This window comes from Budorcas taxicolor, chromosome 15 (genome assembly GCF_023091745.1).
Source record: "Budorcas taxicolor isolate Tak-1 chromosome 15, Takin1.1, whole genome shotgun sequence".
In the NCBI taxonomy this organism is placed as follows: Eukaryota; Metazoa; Chordata; class Mammalia; order Artiodactyla; family Bovidae; genus Budorcas; species Budorcas taxicolor.
In genome coordinates this window covers 61,127,702-61,150,241 of record NC_068924.1, presented here as the reverse complement: position 1 = coordinate 61,150,241, position 22,540 = coordinate 61,127,702, and the positions used below count along the sequence as shown (strand labels likewise).

The 22,540-nt window shown below is 44.5% G+C and overlaps 1 protein-coding gene across 1 annotated transcript in view; it reads left to right on the top strand.

Moving 5' to 3' along the window:
* The first annotated feature begins 1,396 nt into the window (after positions 1-1,396).
* LOC128059930 (uncharacterized) overlaps positions 1,397-22,540 on the top strand; it is a 199,941-nt gene continuing 178,797 nt past the window's right edge. The window contains exon 1 of the mRNA XM_052652177.1: positions 1,397-1,442. The gene's annotated coding sequence lies outside the window, so the exon portion shown is untranslated. The remainder of the gene's footprint in view (positions 1,443-22,540) is intronic.

Genomic DNA, 22,540 nt, shown 5'->3' with positions numbered 1-22,540 from the left:
TTAGTTGTTGTTCACTCACTAAGTCGTGTCCGACTCTGTGCAACCCCATGGACTGCAGCACGCCAGGCTTCCCTGTCCTTCACTATCTCCCAGGGTTTGCTCAAACTCATGTCCGTTGAGTTGGTAATGCCATCCAACCATCTCACATAGTATCACCCATCTGCTTTATTATCAGTATGTGCTCAGAGCTCTATACAGTGGGACGTAATGCTTTCGGCATAATTTCATTTTAAAAATTCATGAAATAAGGAAATAAAGCACAGTTTGTTTGCAACACAAACTTCATAGTCTACACTTGGGGGAAAAAAAGAATGCGTAATACTGTTGAGAGGGAGGGTTCCAGATGGTAAAACAAGCACCATTTTAGCAATGTCAAATAAGAGCCAAGTCTAGTAGTTCTCAAATTATAGTGAGCAGACATTTCACAAGGCAAGCTTGTTAAAAATGCAAATTTCTGGGCTCATCGCTCTTAATCTAACTTGTCAGCTACAGTGTAAGCTCTAAGCTCTAAATCCTGAACATACAAGGATTCCCCCAGGAATCTAATGGAGGTGGTCTGTGGACCAAAATTTGAGAAACTGGTGTAGGCAGTATTTTGCCAGAAATCATTAGAGTAGCTTTAATCTGGAAACTTCTCTGAAGTTTACTTGTTAATTGTCACAGGATCTTGGGGTTAAGGCTGAGAACACTTTTTCCCATCAAACAGGGCACCAAGGCCAGAAGATGTGCTGGAGTGATCCACTTTGGAGTGATTTTTACAGAGCCCAGTGTATTAGGCAAACATTTGGGATGGGCTGGGTTTTCTAACCTCGTCTGTTTCCTGAGGTCACTTAAAATTCATGCAGTCCCTCAGAAAGCAAGGCTGTCAGGCTGAAAGGTTATTAAGACCCTGGTAACTGGGCTTTAAAAGACAGCAGTTAGAGAAAAAGAGAAAACAGGCCGGTTTGATGTTTGGTCCAAGGAATAGGAAATAGCCACTCAAAAATCGGAAGTACATATTTTGGGGTCTCTGTTCCCCTCTGCACCTTAACTTTTTGCTACCTGACAATGCTCCTCTTTCTCCTGAGGCCTGTTTCTTAGTCTGAACCCTCTAGAGTCGGATCAAAGCGCCAGCACACCAATCTTTGACCCAGCGAAGTAGCCAACGCCCTCTCAGAGGCTGGGCCGGATTCGAGCTTCAGGTTGCGGGCGAGGTTCTCAAGCTAAGCCCCTTGCTGGGCTCCCTAGTCTCTCGGATCAAGAGTCGCGGGCAGAGAACCGCACAGCGACCCCGCGCCGGGCAGCCCCGCGCCCCCGGAAGCTCGGGCTCTCCGGCGCTGGGCTGCGGCGGCCCGGGCGGGCGCGCTGTGCGCTCCGCGGCCCGGGTCACCGCGTCACTCACGACCGGTCCCCACAAGGGCCGTCCCGGTCTCAGGAGACTCGAGCGACACCGGCCACCGAGGGTAAGCGCTGCGCATCCGGCGGACGCTCTGGAAGCAGGCGTGGGGCTGCGGGCGAAGCCCGGGAGGGAGAGTCGGGGTCTCCGGCGGCTCCTGCGGCGGTCTGGCCCGAGTCCGCCGCCAGCCCGGGTTTCAAGTTCAAATGCACGGGGTCGGTGCGGCTTCCCTCCGCTCTTCTTCCGCCAGGCCTGAGGGCCCGCGGTCCCCGCTCCTGCGTGGCATGGAGCGGGAATGACCCGGGTCACTGGGTGTTTACCCCCCTCCCCGCCCCCAGCCTCACTCTCTGCCCTTGTGCACCTTGCCCTTGCACAGCCAAAGCCGCGTGCCCGTCTCGACAAGGTCACCCCGGCTTGCCCGGCCAGGACCAGTTGCCTGCTTTCTCTTTGCTCAGCTCGGAGTTCCCGCTAGAAAACACACCGGAAGGGGGAGCTTTGGGCCCAGAGAAGGCTTTTCTGTCCAAAAAGGCCCGCCTCCCGCGCACCTGGTTTTAATAAGAGCCTAGAGAGAAATATGGCCGGGGGCGGGGGGGGGGGGGGGGGGGGGGGCGGGGAGCCTGAGGGCTCCCCAAGAAATTCTGTCTAGAGTGAGAAAGAAGGGTGCACATGGATCGTAGGTGAGCAGGCTCACTCGCTGCACAAGGGTGGGTAAAGACCTCGTGCACTTTTCAACTTTGCGGCTTGGAGCAGATGTAAGATGGTAGTGATGTTAGAAATGGGATATAAACAACAGTGAAAAACACGTTTATTAACATCGAGGACAAGAAGATCGCACAGTGGTGCACAATGTATTCTTTTCTTCCCAGTTTTAACAACAACATTGAAATGTTTTAACAACAGTATTGAAAACAACCCTACCCCTGTCCTATATCTCCCACTGCCTAGGTCCATGTGCACACGTACTTTTTACATAGTTGCATTTAGAGGTACAGGGCATTCTTATTTCAAATTCTAGAACAGGGAGGTTAGTTACATCCTAAGAAAACAGACGTCTTCATTAGTTCAGAGAAAAAGATTGCTCAATACATAAGCTAGAAGTTAAAGATTGCATCACACTTTCAACCTATGTTATAAAAATTTAAAGGATAAAGGACTTGAAAGGCTTTCTTTAAAGACCCTTGTGAGACATGTGAATATATATTCACACACATTCTTTTTGCATCATAAAGCCAAGAACAAATTTTCCAATATAGCACTTTGATCTTTGCACTCTGAAGAACTCACCTCTACCTTGTATTAGACTTTAGAGAACATTAATTTCTTCAGAAAACATTTCTTAAACCCCCAATCAGCATTAAATCAGAGACCCCACAGTTGTACTGATGTTCCCTCTGCTTGGGGTGATTATTTCTTGCCTTTGCTTTGCTTGCTCGTCCTTATTCAGATCTCTGCTTTCAAAATCCATTTCCCTGCCCACCCTCACACAGCAAGGATATTTTATTTCTTCAAAGCACTTATCATGATCTGAAATTATTAATTTGATTATTGCCTGCCCCCACTATGATAATTTAAGGAACTTTGCTCTTTTACTTGCTGTTATTAATAACATCCTAGTACCATACCAGCCACCTCCCAGGGTCTACCAGGACTCATATTTAGTAAACATTAAAAAAAAAAAAAAGTTCAGAGTATAGGGCATTTGCCTTGGGAGCATTTGCTAAGTGAATGTGACCCTCAAGGAAACATCTCCTGGCCCCTCTACCCCCACCACCTCCTTTTCCCCTGGGTAGCTTGGGTGCAGATGCTGTGTGACCCACTGGCTCTTCTAAGGGCCCCTCCCAGTCTCAGGAAGTAGGCCCTGGTGAAGCTGGGGCTCAGGCAATTTTTGGGGGGCCCAGATTTTGGACTAGAGAGCAAGTGGGATTCTCCCACAGAGGCCTGGGACTGCAGGCCGCTCACAGCCCCTGACCCTTTTAGCACTTCCTAGCGCTTGGCTGCATGCGAGGTTCCCAAGTTCACGGTGGGAGGTGCCCATGAAAGATGCGCTGTTATTGTTGGACTCCCAGCACAGGGAGTAATTAGGGGAGTGACATGCGCTTAAGTCGAGGCCTTTCCTTGTGGGCTGGGTCACTTACGAAGCCGCGCCTGGCCTCTTGCTGGCAAAGGCTGTGGATTCCTGAGGATTCCTACGTGGTTCGCTTCTCAGAGGAAGCCTTGATGAGGAAGAGGCTGGGAGTGGGGGCAGAAAAGTTTGGAATTTCCCGTGGTTCCTTGGGGATTGATTGTTGTTGAGAACCACCCAGGGCAACACCAAGGTGGAGTGTCTGGGTCTGCTGGCCTTTCTTCAAGGCCACTCTGGGCTCCCAGGGTCTGTCAGGCGGCCCTGCACGCTGAGGGGTGGGGTTAGAGACCGTAGCGCAGGGAGGAGCTGGGGGATCTGCAGTTGCCCTCAGAGAAGCAGCTTTTACTTCAGCTCTGTGGTGCCCAGCGTGATGTTCGGCAGGTGGTGTATGTTTTTAATAAATGTTCATTCAAGTACACAGCATTAGAGTGTGCTTCAAATTGTGTTTCAAGCCTGGCTGTGTCGGTGGACGGGACTCTGGCGGCCCACTAGGAAGCAGGGATTGTGTTAGTCACTCGGTTGTGTCCAAATCTTTGTGACCCCATGGACTGTAGCCCACCAGGCTCCTCTGTCCATAGGATTCTCCAGGCAAGAATACTGGAGTGGGTTGCCATTTCCTGCTCCAGGGTATCTTCCCGACCCAGGAATCAAACCCAGGTCTCTTGCATTGCAGGCAGAGTCTTTACTACCTGACCCACCAGGAAAGCCCTTAAAACCAAGGAAACAGCGGCCCACTTCCTGGGTTCAAATCCTGGTGCCTCCACTTACAGACTGCCCCTCGGCATCTCTGTGGCCCACGGTCCTCACGTTTAAGAAAGAAAATGTTATCTACTTCATGGAGTGCTTACACGATGGTTAAATTGGAGTAAATTTTGGAAAGTACCTAAAGCCTGGCATATATTGCTGCTAAGTCGCTTCAGTCGTGTCGGACTCTGTGTGACCCCAGAGACGGCAGCCCACCAGGCTCCCCGGTCCCTGGGATTCTCCAGGTAAGAACACTGGAGTGGGCTGCCATTTCCTTCTCCAATGCACGAAAGTGATAAGTGAAAGAGAAGTCACTCAGTTGTGTCCCGACTCTTCGCGACCCCATGGACTGTAGCCTACCAGGCTCCTCCGTCCATGGGATTTTTCCAGGCAGGAGTACTGGAGTGGGGTGCCATTGCCTTCTCTGCTGGCATATACTAGTGCCAGGGTAAGTGCTAAAAATGAAAAAACAAAAACCAAACAATGTGGGAAAGGTAACAGTTACCTCGTAGGGGAGAAAAGGTGTGGGAAGGGCATGCTGGACATTTCAAAAGTAACTGTCATCTTTCTCTTTCTTAACCTGGGTGGGTATGTGGGTTTTGTGATGTTGCTATTTTTTGTACATCTTATAAATATTTTAGTAACTGCTCTATATATGATAAAACATTAAGATTGCACACTCTGATTCTCTTATATACTATGTTTTAACACACAGGACCATTGAAGCATTAATTTGTGTGACCCATCATCTTTTTGCACAACCTTATGAGGGAAGAATTATTTTTATTTCCAGTTTACAGATGTGCCAACTGAGGCCAAATAAGTTGCTTAAGGTCTGCATGGATAAATAGGATATCTTGGTTTTAAATCAGAGTCTGTGTTCTTAACTGCTATGAATGGCTTTTTTAATGTGTTGCTGATATAACAAGTTGTATTTGCACTTTAAAAATGAAATTCTTTACCCTATCAATGATCCACTAGCGTAAAATTGCACACTATGACTTATCTGTGTGACTTGGGATAGTCTCAATTGTGTGAAACCAAGTCAAAATACAGAAATAAGCCGGATCCAGAAATGACTGATTGCAAACCCTCTACTTCAAATTTTATGTTCATCAAAACTGCCTACTATTCTCAGTACACTTAATAATGAGAAATGCGAAAATGCTGTACATTTTAATTTAAAATAAATGCATATAAAATGAGATGCCACTTATATGTTTTATTTACTCTTTATCTAAAAACACATATGAAATCTTTCCATAAAACATATATTGAGATTCCATCTAAGATTTCAACAGAAGAAAGGTCCAGGATGCAGGAAAAAGAATATTGACTATTGCTGGCTTAAGACTATAATAGAGATTTAAGAATTTGATAGTGTGAAACAGGGCATTCAACAGACATTTATTAAACATTTTTATGTATAAAGCCTTGTGTTAGGCACTTAGGGAAAATACAGAGATGAATAAGACAGTTTGATATTCAAAGTTGTTTGTAGTCCTTCAGTGTGTAACATGTGGATATACTATTGATTGTTTTGAAACGTGACACTAATCAAAGCCGGTTGTATTATGAGATTCCAAAAAGTGAAGTGTTTGGGAGAATGCAAAGAAAAGATCAGTGATTTCACAGTGATTCTAGTATCTGAGCTGGATTTCAGAGTTCATTGAAGAGCACAAATAGGGGGCTGGTAAGAAATCTTGAGGCCTGTAAATAGTTGAGTTGACTAGAATGTTGGGTGAAAAATAAGACCAGGAGGACAGCTTGGAGTGAAAAGCACAGAGGACCTCACCGAGGGGTCTGGCCTTCCTTAGCCAGTTGGCACTGGGGAGCCATTGAGGGTTCTTAAGTGTAGTTGTGACATGCCCAGCACTTTGACTTGACCTAGAACCATTCCTCTGATGGTGGTTGTTACAAGGGAAGAAAACAAGATGTGGAGACCAGCAAGGAGGCTTTTGGGACAGTCAAGTGGGATGATCATAAGGATTTCAACTAGCATGATGACAGGAGGTATAGGAAAAAAGAAGTTTTGATGGGAGAGGTGTGGCTGGAGCCAAATTTCTAGTTTGAGGACTGATGGTATATGTTGGCCAAAGGAGAAACAAAATAAATAAATAAATAAAAGACTCTGAAGATTTGAGATTGGATACCAGTGACAAAATAGAGAAGAGGAAGAGCTAGGGACATTTTTAAATGATCAGTGGGTGAGGATGTGAGAAAGCTGGAGTTGAAATTTCTATTCTGCAGGACTTCTCTGAGCCTTTACAGAATGTATCGTGCAGCATTTCCCCAGCTGACCCCAGAAAGCCCCTTTCCTCCAAACAGAGTTTGGAAATGTATCAGGAGGCCAGGCCTGCAGGGAAAGAGCAAACAGAGTACTGTGGACTTTTAACATCAGTCCCACAGTACAGCCAGGCCACAGCTCCGAGGCCACCTCATGCCCGGGACACGGGGTTCTGGGGCCCAGGTCAGTGAGCACTTGCCCCTCTCTTCAGGCTGCTATTCTAGACACTCACTGCTTCGTCATGCCTTGGATTTATAGCAAAGGGACAGTGCGGTATCAAACTTTGAATGGAAGATAAGTGAGAATTTCACACTTGTTCCTGATGGGCTGGGAAATTTGGGGGAGAGTTTGAATTTCCTTAGGAATACTTTACTCTTCCTTCTGATAGGGCTAGAAGAGGAGGAAGCCCTGTTTCTATTATTCGTCCACTTATTTAGACACTGTTTTATTTAGAACAGGGGTTTTGAAACTTCATGTATGTGTTTAACACCAAGTCATCCAAATGGACTCATCTCTCGGTTTACTGCAAGCTCTCCATGTGACAGGGACATCAGTGTGTCTGCGTGGACAGTCGTTAAGTCATGTCCAACTCTTGGCAATGCCATGGACTGTAACCAGCCAGATCCCTCTGTCCGAGGGGTTTTTCTGGCAAGAATACTAGACTGGGTTGCCATTTCCTCCTCCAGGGGACCTTCCTAACCTAGGGATTGAACCCTCATTTCCTGTGACTTCTGCATTGCCAGGAAGTTTCTTTACCATTGAGCCCCCTGGGAAGCCTAACATTTAGGGACATAGCCTGTGCTTAGTCATTCAGTTGTGTCTGACTCTGTTCGACCCCGTGGGCTGTAGCCCGCCAGACTCCTCTGTCCCTGAGATTTCCCAGGCAAGAATACTGGAGTGGGTTGCCATTTCCTTCTCCAGTGGATCTTTCCAACTCAGGGACATGGTTCCAGTTAAATCAAAGGCTCCCCTTACTATAAAAATCATCTCCATGATTTTTAAAAAGCTAATTTTAAACATAAACTTATTTTAAAGTGTACAATTCAGTGGTATTAAGGGCATTTACATTGTTCAACAACCATCACTATTATCCAACTCCAGAACTTTTTCATCTTCCCAAACTGAAACTCCATACCCACTAAACAATAACTCCTCATTCCCACTCCCCACGCGAGCCCTTGGCAACCGCCATTCCATTTTCAATGGCTTTAATCTCAAGGGACATCATGTAAGTAGAATCATACAATAATTGTCCTTTTGTGTCTAGCTTATTTCACTTAGCGTAAAGTTTTCAAGGTCCATTCGTGTTGTAGCCTGGTCTGTACTTCCTTCTTTTTTAGTCTGAATAGTACCCCATTGTATGTGTATGCCACATTTGTTGTTATATATGGATATTTGGGTGGTTTCCACCTACCTGTAACATTAAGTTCTTTAAGCAGTTCCTGCACAGAGCTTCCTTCCGCACAAGTGGACGATGACTTTGGGGTTTGTTTTAATTATATTTGAATTGATAAGAGAAAATCACCAATCATCTCATTAAATCAAGATGTGAAACTGGATTCATTCAACTTTAGAGAAAAAATTCTTCTTAGTCCCGATTTCAAGTGGATTTGGATAGTAGCAGTTCTTGAACTTGATTGGAGGGCTTGGTCCCAGGAGCTAATTGGTGATTCCTGGCAGGGGAAAGTTCTTTTTGATTTGGAAGGGACCAGGGCTGGCTCATTAGAATCTCCTTAGATCTTTGCAAAGCCTCAAAACAGTTGGGTAGAGAGATGGAAAATTCAGTAGGATATTTGGAGATTCAGGCTCAGAAAAACATGGAGAATAATTTGGGTGTTTCCCAGGGACATGCTGCTTTGGAGGCTGCTCTTGGTACTCAGTTTTGAGTTGGAGGGAAGAGATTAGAAGAGGACTTCGGTGGAATGAAACTTTTAAATTGTGATGTTGGAGAAGTCTCTTGAGTGTTCCTTGGACTGCAAGGAGATAAAACCAGTCAATCATAAAGGAAATCAGTCCTGAATATTCATTGGACGGACTGATGCTGAAGCAGAAGCTCTCATACTTTGACCTGCTGATGCAAAGAACCACGGAATCATTGGAAGTGCTGGGCAAGATTGAAGGTAGGAGGAGGAGGGGACGACAGAGGATAAGATGGTTGGATGGCATCACCAACTCGATGGACATGAGTTTGAACAAGCTTCAGGAGTTGGTGATGGACAAGGAAGCCTGGTGTGCTGCAGTCCATGGGGTCACAAAGAGTCGGACACAACTGAGTGACTGAACTGAACTTGGTGGAATGGGGACAGGTGGAAACTCTGAGCCTGGAGGTCAGCTCAGCTTCCCACACCATCCTATTACCTTCCCAGAAGACTTTGGTTCAGAGAAAACAAAGTAATTTTGACTGAGCTATTAGGTTGGAATCGTTTCAAGGAAAATTTAATGAGGTTTCTTCCCCTTTCACCAGCCTCACAGAAAACTACCAGCTTTATCTTGTGAATCTGATTGCCAAATTGTGCTCTTCGCTGTTTTGAGCTGCTGCAGTGCAGGCGCAGGGTGCTGTGAGATATTTTAAATTTTTAAGGAAAACAGAGCTATACTGTGCGATGCTCAGGAACCACTAGCTCGAGGTGTTCATAGTTTCAGCATTAGATCGTGCTGCATTCCTTTAATGATTTATCTGCGGAGCTGGGTTTTTGGTGGCTGCAGTGGTAAAGTCGGTCATGAGGTGGAACCAGCGTGGAGTAGGAAACGAGGGGAGCAGTGTCCAATCCGATTCCAATGTTTAAGAAGTTGTACAGTGTGCAGTAGGTGTACAACAGTCCATGAATAAGTGATTGTGATCATTTAAGAAGGAAATTAATTTTTTTCAGTCTATCCGTATTATTCTTTTAAATGGCTTTTAAATTACTAGGACATAACTAGTAAGTTGTTTGAACTCAACGACTTAACAAGTGTTACCTGTTAGGTATTTCTTTCATTTCAGGGGTCCCATGAAAAATTACTGAGATACCCCTGGCACAGCATATCAAGAGATTTTGAAAATCTTTGCTTTAGTACATCAGAAAATTCTCAAAGTTGTGTATTTACTTTCAAATACATCAGATATGGAGATGGAGATGAGATGAAAAGAGAAACAATAAAGTAAATAGGTTTATTTTTCAATTATAAAATTAATATGTATTGATTATTTTAAAAATCCATAAAAGTACTAAGTAAAAATAAAATCCTCCATATTACTACCCTCTTTCCCCCCCTCCCCTGCTAGAGATAACAGGTCATAACATCATGATGGATATTCTTCCAGACTTTTACTTTTCCCGTGAATGTTTAAGAATGTGCTGTATGCATGCTAAGTCACTTCTGTCATGTCTGATTTCTTTGTGACCCCATGAACGGTAGCCTGCCAGGCTCCTCTGTCCATGCCATTCTCCAGGCAAGAATACTGGAGTGGGTTGCCATCCGCTCCTCCAGGGGATCTTCCCAACCTGGGGATCGAACCCTTGTCTCTTCCATCTCCTGCACTGGCAGGCAAGTTTTTTATCATTAGCTCCACCTGGGAAGCCCAAATAGATCTTTATAAAAATCAGACCATATAAATTCTATTTTGCTTATTCCTTTTTAAAATTCACTATATTGCACCTGTCTTTCCATGTCAACATGAATAGAGTTGTAATCACACATAATGCATATATATTTATTTTAAACAGATTTACAAATACACTTTCAAGGGAGAAAAACCTTTCAATTCTAAAGACAGTATTACTGATTGTAGGCTGATTCCGCCGTTAAGAGTAGCTCAACCATGCCCCCTTGTGGCCTAGAGCAATACTTAACATTTTTCTTCAAATCTGTGTTTAAAGCCTTGTATTCTGACATGGAGGATACAAAAATGAATGAAATCAGATCTTTTTAAGGAGCTTACAGTCTGTTAAGAGAAGATGAAATATATAGTTAAATAACTATGAAAGGGAATAACATGTAATTATGTGTATCTTAAGAGAGCTAAAATTAAAAGAGGAAGGGGTTGGTTCCATCTTTGAAGATTAACGACTTCATGGCAGTAACAACGATAACAGATAATATTTATTGAGTGCTTATGAACCAGGAACTGCTCTTTGCACTTTTTATAGAAAAGATGGAATTTCTTTTCTAAGCCTTTAAACATGGATCGAATCTTGTCTTAGAGGGCTGAAAAGGAGATGTAATGAGGACAGGGGACAGTACTCCAGGTGGGGGGACTGCAGGGAGTCTGTACTGAGAGGGGTGGGCCTTGCAGATTGCTTGGAGTGATGTAGGAAGCGACACTGGAAAGGGGCAAGTGCCTTGAATCCCAGACTAAGGAATGTGATCTTAATTCTGTTGACAGGCAATGGGAAGCAATGATTCAAGTTTTTTGATCAGGGGAGTAATTTTATCAGAGCTGGACTTTGGGAAGATTAACTTTTCAGCGGTGTGAAAAATGAGAGACTCAGGGCAGAGGGGCCAGTTTAGAGGCTACTGCAATGGTCCAGGCAAGATACAATACCGATCTGAAGAGGTGCAGCAAGAAATGGAGAGGAGGGAATGAATCTGAGCTTGGTTAGAAAGCCAGCAATGATAGAATGTCTTTCTAGAGTTGGACATTTTTACTTTTAATATAAAGCAGCACAGTAACATTTGGTGAACTTCGAAGGAGGTCTTCATACCCAGTGGGTTTATTTCTACATGAACTAAACGGATTGATTCATTAGCGTTCACATGCCGATTTCCTCCCTCTCCTCCAAGAAACTGCTTCCCTTTAGGACACCAGGTAGAGCGCCTGATTCAGCCTCTCCTCTGGTAATTTTGGCAGGCTCAGGTCCTCTGGTAGGGTCCACTATTCCTAGTCATTCTCTAAGTTTGCAGTGGTGGCATAGTATTTGGAGAATGGTGTCACAAGATACTTTTTCCCCCAAAGAATATAAAACCAGAGGGAGTCTGCTGAGCCTAAGCAAATGGGATTTGGATTAGACCTGAGGAGTGGAGTCTGAGGATGGGAGCTGCTTGGAATTACATGATCTAGGGGGCGGCAGCACACTATTCTGTGGCCACTTAAAAAGATGAGACAGTTAATCGTGATGATTAGAATTTAGTGTGTCTTCCAATATAATTCATTTAAATTACATTTATAAATGCTTATAAGAGAAATCCTACCTTAATATTATTCATGCTTAGAGCAGTGGTTCTCAGAGTGAGGTCACTAATTCATTGGTGAGCCATCTTCTTCTTGATGGGTTCAAGCTGGATAAATGTTGTTGTTGCCCAATTGTTGTTGTTGTTGCCCAGTTGCTCAGTCGTGTCTGACTCTTTGCCACCCCATGGACTGTAGCCTGCCAGGTTCCTCTGTCCATGGAATTCTCCAGGCAAGAATACTGGAATGGGTTACCATTTCCTCCTCCAGGGGATCTTCCCAACCCAGGGATCAAACCCTCGTGACTTGTGGCTCCTGCGTTGGCAGGCGGATTCTTTATCACTGCGCCACCTGGGAAGCCCCATCCCATAAATGTTTAGGGTGTTATTTTACAATAATGAGTAAGATGCATAAGCTCACAGTTACCTCTTATAAAAATAACGATAAATGGATGAGACATCTTCCTTCCAGGTCTTTCTTATCACTGACTTTCCTGGGCCCATGTGGGCATATCCCTATGGAGTCTGATACAGAGAGAGGTGATTCTTTTGCTGTTGTTTACTTGTTTACTTACTTTGTCTTTGGCTGCGCTGGGTCTTTGTTGCTGCGCCGGCTTTTCTCTAGTTGCGGTGAGCAGGGTCTATTCTAGTTGCAGTACGTGCTCTTCTCATTGTGGTGGCTTCTCGTTTCCGAGAATGGGCTTAGGGCGCCTGGCCTTCAATAGTTGTGGCTCCAGGGCTCTAGAGAACAGGCTCAATAGTTGTAGCACAGGAGTTTAGTTGCTCCATGGTATGTGGGATCTTGCTGGATCAGGGATTGAACCTATGTCTCTTGCATTGGCAGGTGGATTCTTTATCACTGAGCCACCCGGGAAGCCCTGGAGAGAAGTGATTATTTTGATGCTCCTTGTGCATTTTCCCAGTAACCAGTGAACATCTTTGTACTTCATCACTGTAGTTCAAGCACTCAGTTGTGTCCGACTCTGTGACCCCATGGACTACAGCACACCAGGCTGCTTCATCTATCATCAACTCCTGGAGCTTGCTCAAACTCATGTCCATTGAATCAGTGATGACACCCAACCATCTCATCCTCTGTCTTCCCTTTTTCCTCCTGCCTTCAGTCTTTCCCAGAATCATGGTCTTTTCCAGTGAGTCAGTTCTTCGCATCAGGTGGCCAAAGTATTGAAGTTTCAGCTTCAGCATCAGTCTTTCCAATGAATATTTAGGACTGATTTCCTTTAGGATGGACTGGTTGGATCTCCTTGCAGTCCAAGGGACTCTCAAGCGTCTTCTCCAACACCACAGTTCAAAAGCATCAATTCTTCGGCACTCAGCTTTCTTTATAGTCCAACTCTCACATCCATACATGACCACTGGAAAAACTAAAGCTTTGACTAGATGGACCTTTGTTGGCAAAGTAATGTCTCTGCTTTTTAATATGCTGTCTAAGTCAGTCATAACTTTTCTTCCAAGGAGCAAGCATCTTTTAATTTCATGGCTGCAATCACCATCTGCAGTGATTTTGGAGCCCAAGAAAATAAAGTCTGTAACTGTTTCCATTGTTTTCCCATCTATTTACCATGAAGTGATGGGACCAAATGCCATGATCTTCGTTTTCTGAATGTTGAGCTTTAAGCCAACTTTTTCACTCTCCTCTTTCACCTTCATCAAGAGGCTCTTTAGTTCTTTGCTTTCTGCCATAGGGTGGTGTCATCTGTGTATCTGAGGTTATTGATATTTCTCCCAGCAATCTTGATCCCAGCTTGTGCTTCATCCAGTCCAGCATTTCTCATGATGTACTCTGCATGTAAGTTAAATAAGCAGGGTGACAATATACAGCCTTGATGTACTCCTTTCCCGATTTGGAACCAGTCTGTTGTTCCATGTCCAGGTCTAACTGTTGCTTCTTGACCTGCATATAGATTTCTCACGAGGCAGGTAAGGTGGTCTGGTATTCTCATAGCTTTAAGAATTTTCCACAGTTTGTTGTGATCCACACAGCTTTGGCATAGTCAATAAAGCAGAAGTAGATGTTTTTTCTGGAACTCCCTTGCCTTTTCAGTCATCCACCGGATGCTGGCAATTTGATCTCTGGTTCCTCTGCCTTTTCTAAATCCAGCTTGAACATCTGGAAGTTCGTGGTTCACATACATGGTTCCCAAAGCCTGGCTTAGAGAATTTTGAGCATTACTTTGCTAGAGTGTGAGATGAGTGCAATTGTGCGGTAGTTTGAGCATTCTTTAGCATTGCCTTTCTTTGGGATTGGGATGAAAACTGACCTTTTCCAGTCCTGTGGCCTCTGCTGAGTTTTCCAAATTTGCAGGCATGTTGAGTGCAGCACTTTCACTGTACTCATGGGCACTCTTAAATATTTTCTTCAGCAACTGTCTTGAGTTATACCATGTTTTAAAGATAAGTTGAATAGAGAAAACTAAGTTGGGTTTCTAGGGCATTCAGGTCCTAGAATTTAAAAAGATTGACATGGCCCATTTTTTGAATGTTTGAGAATGTGTTTCTGCTCACGGGCAAAGAGGTATGAGTGAGTATAATATATAACATAATATAAGGCAGTTCTTGAATTTGTGGATCACTAATTATCAGGCTTAAGCTATTTCAAACTTTGCTGGAGTCATAATCCAAAACTGATTTGTCATTGGTATACAGCAGTATCATATTCTAAACCCTATCAGATTATAGTTATGTACTTTATCACTTTTTAACCATTTAAATTACATTCCTGTTAATAGAATCTATGTTTTAAAATCAAGGGCGAATTGGTGGATTGCATGGTTCATGTCTAGTTGAGTTTTTATGGCTAATTGGGCACATATGTACTAAGCTAACCCCTCTATTTAGAAGTGAAGGATTTTACTAAAAATGAGCATATTTTTATTACAGGCAGCTTAGTTTCATCTGCTTAAGTAGTTTTTAAAACATGAACCATTTTTCAGTACAACTGTATCTTAATGTGTTAACTGTATTTTTTAAATGCAGATTTTTTTTCTCACTAGCTTAATGGGAATTCAAAGAAATCATAGCCTTTTAATTAAAGCCAATATGTTTTGGTGCCAGACATTCTGAAGGATTCCAATGAACCAAAAAAGAACACATTTCTGCACTGCAAGTGTGCATATGGGACCCTTCAGAAGCCTGACAGAAATGCCTGATGGAAGGATTCGAAACAGGAAAAAGATTAATAAAAGAACGTCAGAGTAGGTTTCAGAATAGCTTAAATAATGTGTGTAGTGAAATAATTTTCTACACCAAAGGATGGTTTGATTGAAAAATTGTGACTCTTGCCTAGTCTTAACATTATTAAGTCTAAATCTAACTTCAATCCATTTCAACTAAAAAAGAGTTATATTTTTCAAACCTAAATGCTGATACAAGTGACTGTATTTTCAGAACTAGTTCAAGTGGTCTGACAAGCAAAATTTGGTAGACAAAGGAATGGAATATTTGAAACTGAAAAGATCCTTGAAAGTCTGGGCTATACATTGCAATGGCAGCTGGAAGGAAATCACAGGATCCATTCGGTTGCAGTTTGATCAAACAGAAAGAGCCTGGGACCAGAAGTCAAATGATTTAAATTTTAGTTCCTCTGCTTCCAGTGGCAGGGTCTGGGGAAGGGGCGGAAGGCGCCACGTCGAGCTGCGAAGGTGCCAAGAAGCAGCCCCAAAGCAGCCCAAGAAGCAAGCCAAGGAGATGGACAAGGAAGATAAGGCATTCAAGCAGAAGCAGAAGGAGGAGCAGAAGAAACTTGAGGAGCTAAAAGCAAAGGCCGTGGGGAAAGGCCCCCCTGGCCACCGGTGGAATTAATAAATCTGGCAAAAAAGTAAGCTGTTCCTTGTGCCTGAGGCAGTGATGGCCCTTAGTTCCATTCCTGTTTAAACACCTGAATTCCCTGCTATAATATATGTTGCCACCGATAGCTAGAATGAAGTGTTGTCTTGGAACCTATTGTACATTTAAGAATAAACTTTTGTAAAAAAAGAAAAAAAATTTTTTTTTAATTCCTGCCCCGTACTCAGCTATCTGTGGGACTAGACAAGTCATTTAAGCTTGCCGTGCTTCTGTTTTTTCAGGTGTAAAATAGTGATTATATCTACCATAACCATCTTACGACTGTGAGGATCCTAATGAACTATTGTGTATAAAAGGCTTCTTGAAAAGTAATGCTGAAGTTTTATACAAATGAAATTATTTCTGTGGTTTTTGAATACCCACGGCCAGACAGAGAGCATGCTTTATTTGTCATTGCCTTGCTCGAGTGCCCCTGGTAAGGAAAGGTTCTATAGGCAGAGCTGAATGCATGCATGAGTGAATGAATGGTTTTTTTCGCTCGTTTTATTTTCTCCGTCAGAGACTTGGGTCAAAAAAATAAAACTAAATGTGTGGCTTGGGATTCTTTAGAGTTTTACACATGTGCACGTTCTGGTACCCATCCAAGTCCAAGCCACATGTATAAACACAAACAATCTGTAGACATCCTAGTATTACATGTGTGCAGGGTGTTTGCTGGAAGTTCCTCGCCGCCCCCCCCCCCCCCCGCCCCCGTATTGGACTTGGCAACTAGAGCCCTAGTTGAAAATGCAGATTTTAAATTAAGTCAGTGAGAGCTGTGGCCCCTCCCTTTCCCATCTTCATTCCTTGCCTCCCCTTTATCCCCTCCTTCGGGGCAGCCTACTTGGTCCTTTACCTTCACTCACTGACCCCGTCTCCTGTCTCATCCTCAAGGCCTTTTATGGAGGTTGTGGGGGAAGAGAGAGAGGGCGAGAGTCTTTCTGATTACAGCCTTTTGGAAAAACAAAATTCATGATTTTCTCTTCTTTCCAAGAGGGAGAGACAGAGACTACCTTCAACAAATTTAGTGAGGGGGGACATTCCTTCTTGTTTGCAAGACAGGAAAACTGGCTTTAGGTTTTCCTCCTGGACACCTGCTTGATCTTGCTCTGGAGCAAAGCAGAGCAGAGGGCCGGAGAGGCATGGCAGAATGCTGACGGGGGATTGAGGTGGTGAGGATGCCCCAGTTTGTCTTGGTCAGGTGCGCACTGTGCTGAGGGCTGTAGCGTTTGACTCTCTTGCTGGTTTTCCTGCCTGTGAGGATGCCCACTGGGTGAGGAAGCATTCTGAAGAGTCACGCTTCCAGCCTCAGCCTGCCCTGCAGGGGAGGGAGGTGATGAGGTTCCAACTGAGTCAGTTTGACATTGCAAACTGAACTAACTAGCACTCGGTGACAGGAACGCAGAGGTGATGGAACTTGCTTGAGATCCACTACTTCGGTTGAGAAGGGAGATTTGGCAGCAGTGATGAGAAGACAGAGAACAAAGCAAAGCCTAAACTGTTTCATGTTTGTCTGGCACTGAGCAGAGCGTCTTCTATAAAGTTATTACACTAATTAGAAACGGTCCTCATGTGGTTTGATTTCAATTACTTAATCACAGAATCCAGAGTCTGAGCAGAAAAGATCTTAAAGATAAGACTCCTAGGCCAGTAGGTTTCAAATGATGTTCCAGGAAGTCCTGAGTGGGAGTGGGAGCCCACGGAGGTTACCAGGACCCTCTGGGGAGGGGTGAGGATGGCTTTAGGCAGGAGGGGGTATGGAGGAGGGTAAAGCTGCTGAGAAGGTACGTCCTCTGGTCTCTCTCCTCACCTCAAGCTAGAAAATACATTGCTTTTATCTGCTTTCAAGGTCAGTTTTTGTTATAAGATTACTTTTGTCCAAAGAATTCCCCAGTTAGAAAAAGAAGGGCTTCCTTGAAATCCATTTCTGAGATAAGTAAACTGAAGCTCAGACTGCGGAAGTGACAAGCCAGCTCACAGAGGCCTGAGTGGCAGAGCCAGGACAAAGGTCGTCTCGTTTTGACACCCTGCCCCTAACTGAGGGGTAGAGTTAGCCTTGCAAATTCGAGGTGCATTTACTAAGCAGCTACTAGACAAGAGTCACGCTGCACGGTTTTCTTCTTCTTCTTCCTAAAAGATTAATGCAGTTATTGCATCCATTTGGTGCCTTTACTGCCGGAAAAATAACAGCCAGCAGGGGCTTTCTTGGGTTACCTCGGTAAGAGATCTCTGCAAGTCAAACACTATTAACTTTAATGAAGCGGCTTTGATGGTAGGGAAGAGACAGCTGACACCACATTTCCCTAACAATAAACCACTCTGACAGATAAAAACAAACAGGCTCAAGATAACATATAGCATTTCGAGAACAGGGCCAATAATGAATGCAGACGGATGTGAGTTGGGGTTTCCTCTAGGCCGTGTCCCTCCATCTGTTGTGGAAACTTCTAAAAGGCAGGGCAGGACGATCTAATCTGGCTTTTACAGAAACCACTGCCTGGGTTATTATAAGGATGGCCCTGGGAGGAAATTTTAAATAAACTGAATCTTACCCTGAGCTCTTACTGAAACCCTCTTTGCTCTGCTTTAGCCATCAGATCTGAGCGCCAGTGGTGTGTTTATTCAGTTGTAGTAACCTGGGTCATATATATACTCCTCCACTGTCCCCGCCCTGGGGTGACCCAGCCTGTTGCCATCCGCTCCCTGGGACTGAACTGTGACTGGTGAGCACTACCCATGGGGCTACCACGGCCCACTGCCTCTTGGGCAGTCCCCATGGAGAACTCCGCCTAAAACAGAAACAGGAACGACAGCACCCAAAGCAATCAGGGTTAGACAAGGTTTGGTGCTAAAGCCTGTTACAAGCAACACAGAGGAAAATGGTGTATAATTTTGAGCTCTGACACGATTTGGTCATTAGTCATTAAATCTAGGTTTCGGTTAGATGATGGTGAGTAACACATCAATTTTTAAAGACTGTTTATTTCAGTTTCCTCACCAGACTCTGTCACTTTGCAAAACACCCTATATGGTCCTTTCACTGGGGACTGCTTTAATGTGTGCAGTGGAGGAGTGCTGTGTGCTTACTAAGCTGTCGTGTCTGACTCTTTGCAACCCCATGGACTGTAGCCTGCCAGGCTCCTCTGTCCATGGAATTCTCCAGGCAAGACTACTGGAGTGGGTTGTCATTTCCTCCTCCACGAGATCTTCCTGACCAAGGGATTGAACTCGCATCTCCTGGGTCTCCTGAATTGCAGGCAGATTCTTTACCACTGATGCATCAGGGCAGTAGAGGAAGAATTGTTATAATTATAGTTTTGAATTTGTAAATCATTTGCTACATGTATTTTCTCATTGGATCTTTACAACTTCTCTATTGATGGAGATTTTTGATAGTCTCACTGATTTGCCCAGGTTCATCCAGGTGCCCTTAGAGTCAGCACTGGATGGATTTCAAGTTTTGTTCCAGTCTGATGGGAAACTCTTAGAGTTTTCTCCAGGTGTGTGTGTTTCTTGGGCGTGGGTGTGGATATAGTGGCTAGAAAGCAGAAGAGCCTGCCTAAATTACTTATTGCAATCCACTGGTAATTCCAGAACCCTAGTGTAGCCTTACACATGATGCCATTTTCTCTGAAGTGTCTTTCCTTGACTAAGACAATTAACAAGTTACCCAAGTACCTGTTTTCATCACAGTGATAACTGTTACTCAGCCAGTGTCCATTTTGTTAGGTACTTATGCAAATACATAATCATATCTTTACTATTCACACTAGTTCTAGAGATGCTCTTAGTACCTGCATGTTCTCCATGAGGAAAATGAGAGACCTTCAGTAACTTGTCCAAGGCTGTGGGCTTCTGAACCAGTGTTTGTGCCACTGTACCACACCATGCTTGGGTTTGGGTGTGACCATATGGTCAAAGCTGAACAACAGGAGAAACGAGGCCCTAAATTGATGAAACTGTACATTAATAATAATCAAAGCAATAATAGCAGTAGTTGCCATATGCCAGCTCCTGTGCTAATGTCTCACCCACATGATCTCTTTCACTTTGACAGTGTGCCTTGCGGGTGGAGACTCCTATTATCCTTCAATGCCCTCTACCCCGTGGTATTTAGCTTTAGATAAGTACCCCTCTTCCTTTGTGATCTGACCATGAAAAGATATTGTTTGTTAACTGCATGTAGTTCACCCTGGACATCCCCCTCTCCCTGCAATCTAGAGATTTGACTTAAACCTGGGGGAGACTCAGACTCAACTGGAGATTCAGAGTGATCCGAATAGGCTGAAAGGTGCACTGATACCTGCAAGAAGAAAAATATACTGTTCTAAATTCAGGGCACATTTTCAGTTCGAGGCAATGGAAGCCTGCTTTAGGATTAGCCCCTGTGAAAAGATGTAGGGCTCTTAAGTGTCCACAAGCTTAAGATGGGCTAGCAATGTATAAGACATGGCTGATGAAGCAGCAGATGGCAGTCCTAGGAATAGTTTTGAACCATGAATTGTCCTGGGATCCCTAAGGAAACTAGGGTAAAATTTTGTATTATTTTACGGATGAAACCAGGCATCTATTTATAAGGTCACAAGATTAATTTGGAGTCCTTTCCAGGTGATGGGCAGAGATAGACTTGTTTAGGTTAAGGTGACCCTCCTTGACCTCACAGTTTCTGGTGGAAAAGCAGACCATCCCATGAGATGATGGGCAGACAGAGCCTGCAATTAGAGGCTGACCAACAAGTAAAGCGGCACTTTTGGCTTTGCAGGGATTACTGCATGACCACATTCTGGCCTCTTGGAGATCCCATGACATAGTCAATCTTATTCTTACCTTTTAATAAATTGGGAAACTGAGGCTTAGAGCAGTTGGACAGAGGCTGCGGGTATGAAAATTTTAATTATACCTGGTATGGGACTCTAATGCAGAGTTTGAAAGACAGAGAAAATTCCCATTGCCCCTTCCCACACCCTTAGCTGAGATCAGATTTCTCTCTGATAGATACGCTAGGAGGGCATGGGTTAATGAGGACCCTGACTGCAGGGGTGGTCAATAATCACTGGGAATTAGTTCTCACCCTGTGTTCAGGTCCCCAGGCAACGAAGGGACTTGGAGCCCCGGGAACATATTTCCTTGTCTTCCGGCGTGAGAATGCCTTGTAGGGGCCAGAGTGACCTCTGGGTTTTGTGGGACTCTGTGGGAGCCATCCGTGGCAGCTGAGGACTGATTGAGAGCTGCCCACTCAGACTTCTCCAAAAGGCACCGTTTTCTCTGTATCACAGCCGCCCTCAGGATGCGGCCTCCAGCCTTGACTCTGGCCGCTCCAGGCTTACAGCCCAACAGAGGCCAGTGAGAGTTTGAGATGAGGGCTGAAAATATCGGTGGCATTAGGCGGGGAGTGGATTTTCCTGATATCCTGGCTTTTCTCACCCAGTATTTTTATATGCAGATAAAATGACAGTAAAATGGACAGCAAGGCCTTGCTGAAGGCGGGGAAGGACTGCTGTGAAAAGCAGCCCCAGGCGCGTGAGTGGAGTGATCGGTGGGGCAGACCCTGCCCACCGGTGTTGTTCCCCAGGCAGCGGAGGAAGCCGGGGCGTCCTGTGTCTGAGCCTCCGCTGTGTATTGCTCCCCTTCGGCTTGCAGCGCCCCCTTCTGGCCTGCTCTGTGTCAGGCAGTGATTGAGCTCCCCGCCACCGCCCTGGTTTCCTTTCACCAGGCTTCCCTGGTGGTTCAGAGAGTAAAGCGTCTGCCTACAATGCGGGAGAGCGGGGTTCGATCCCTGGGTCGGGAAGATCCCCTGGAGAAGGAAATGGCACCCCACTCCAGTACTCCTGCCTGGAAAATCCCATAGACTGAGAAGCCTGGTAGGCCCCAGTCCATGGGGTCGCAAAGAGTCAGACACGACTGAGCGACTTATCTTCACTTCACTTCCATCGGCATGGTTTCCTTCCACCAGGAGGGATCCTTCAAGGGTCTCTTGCCTGTTTTGTTTTGTGTGGACTTTGGCCCAGGGGAGACAGTCACAAGCTCTCCAAAAGCGCGGTCACAGCCATTCTTGTGATTACCCCCTCCTAGTCGCCCAGAAAGTGGGCTGGTTGCGCAATTAACTAATTTCAGAACCTCACAAAGCTCTGCCCTCTAGTGGGTCTTTGGGAAACACTTCAATTCCCCGGAGAAACAGAAAGGAAGAAAGGCAACATTTAATGCTAACGTGCTAAGGGTATTTTAGATAGAATGGCCAGAGAGCGGGAGCGCCTGGAACTTGACAATTGAAATCTCTTTCTGCTTCAGTCACCCTTTCCTGGCACTTAACAAGTTAGGGAACTGTCCAAACCAACTTAAACTATTTTAATAAAAAATGAAATGACACGTCCCTAAAAACAAAACTTGGTTTGGATTCCTTGTTCTTGCTCAGGACACTGCCTCTACAGCCCGTTAACTTGTAACTGTGGTTCGTTTACATTACTGACTGATAACACAGTTGATTTTTGGATTGCATCAACTTCCTCTCTGTTTTCTTTATGAAACATCCCATTGACATTTTTCATCCTATAACAATTTATCTATTTTCCTGTATGTAGAGCAGAAAATGCCTTTTGTAACATATGTATGTTAATATTTAATTTTTTTCCATTTTTTCAAAGTGAGGGCAGATCTTAATTTATATGGCAAGCTGAACTGTGTGCTCCCTTCCTCAAGTTTTTAACTTTACCCTTAAGTTGACTCTTGCCTACTCGGTGACCTCACACCCTAATTTTTCCGTTTACTTCCTGTACTGCATTTGAAGTGCCTATAAATCACATCTTAGGTCAACCCTTTCCTTAACATGAATAATATTTGTATTCTCGCTGTGCAACACAATTTTACAGCAATGCCCATTTATTTTTTGGCAGTCTAGACTTTTATTCTTTTTTCTTTTTCAAAACCCTGTTAAATTTCAAGCCTCTCTTTTAGCACCAACTTCTCGCCGCTCAAGGCATATCTGGAAAATGCCACATGTGAGGTACTAGATGGGCTGACC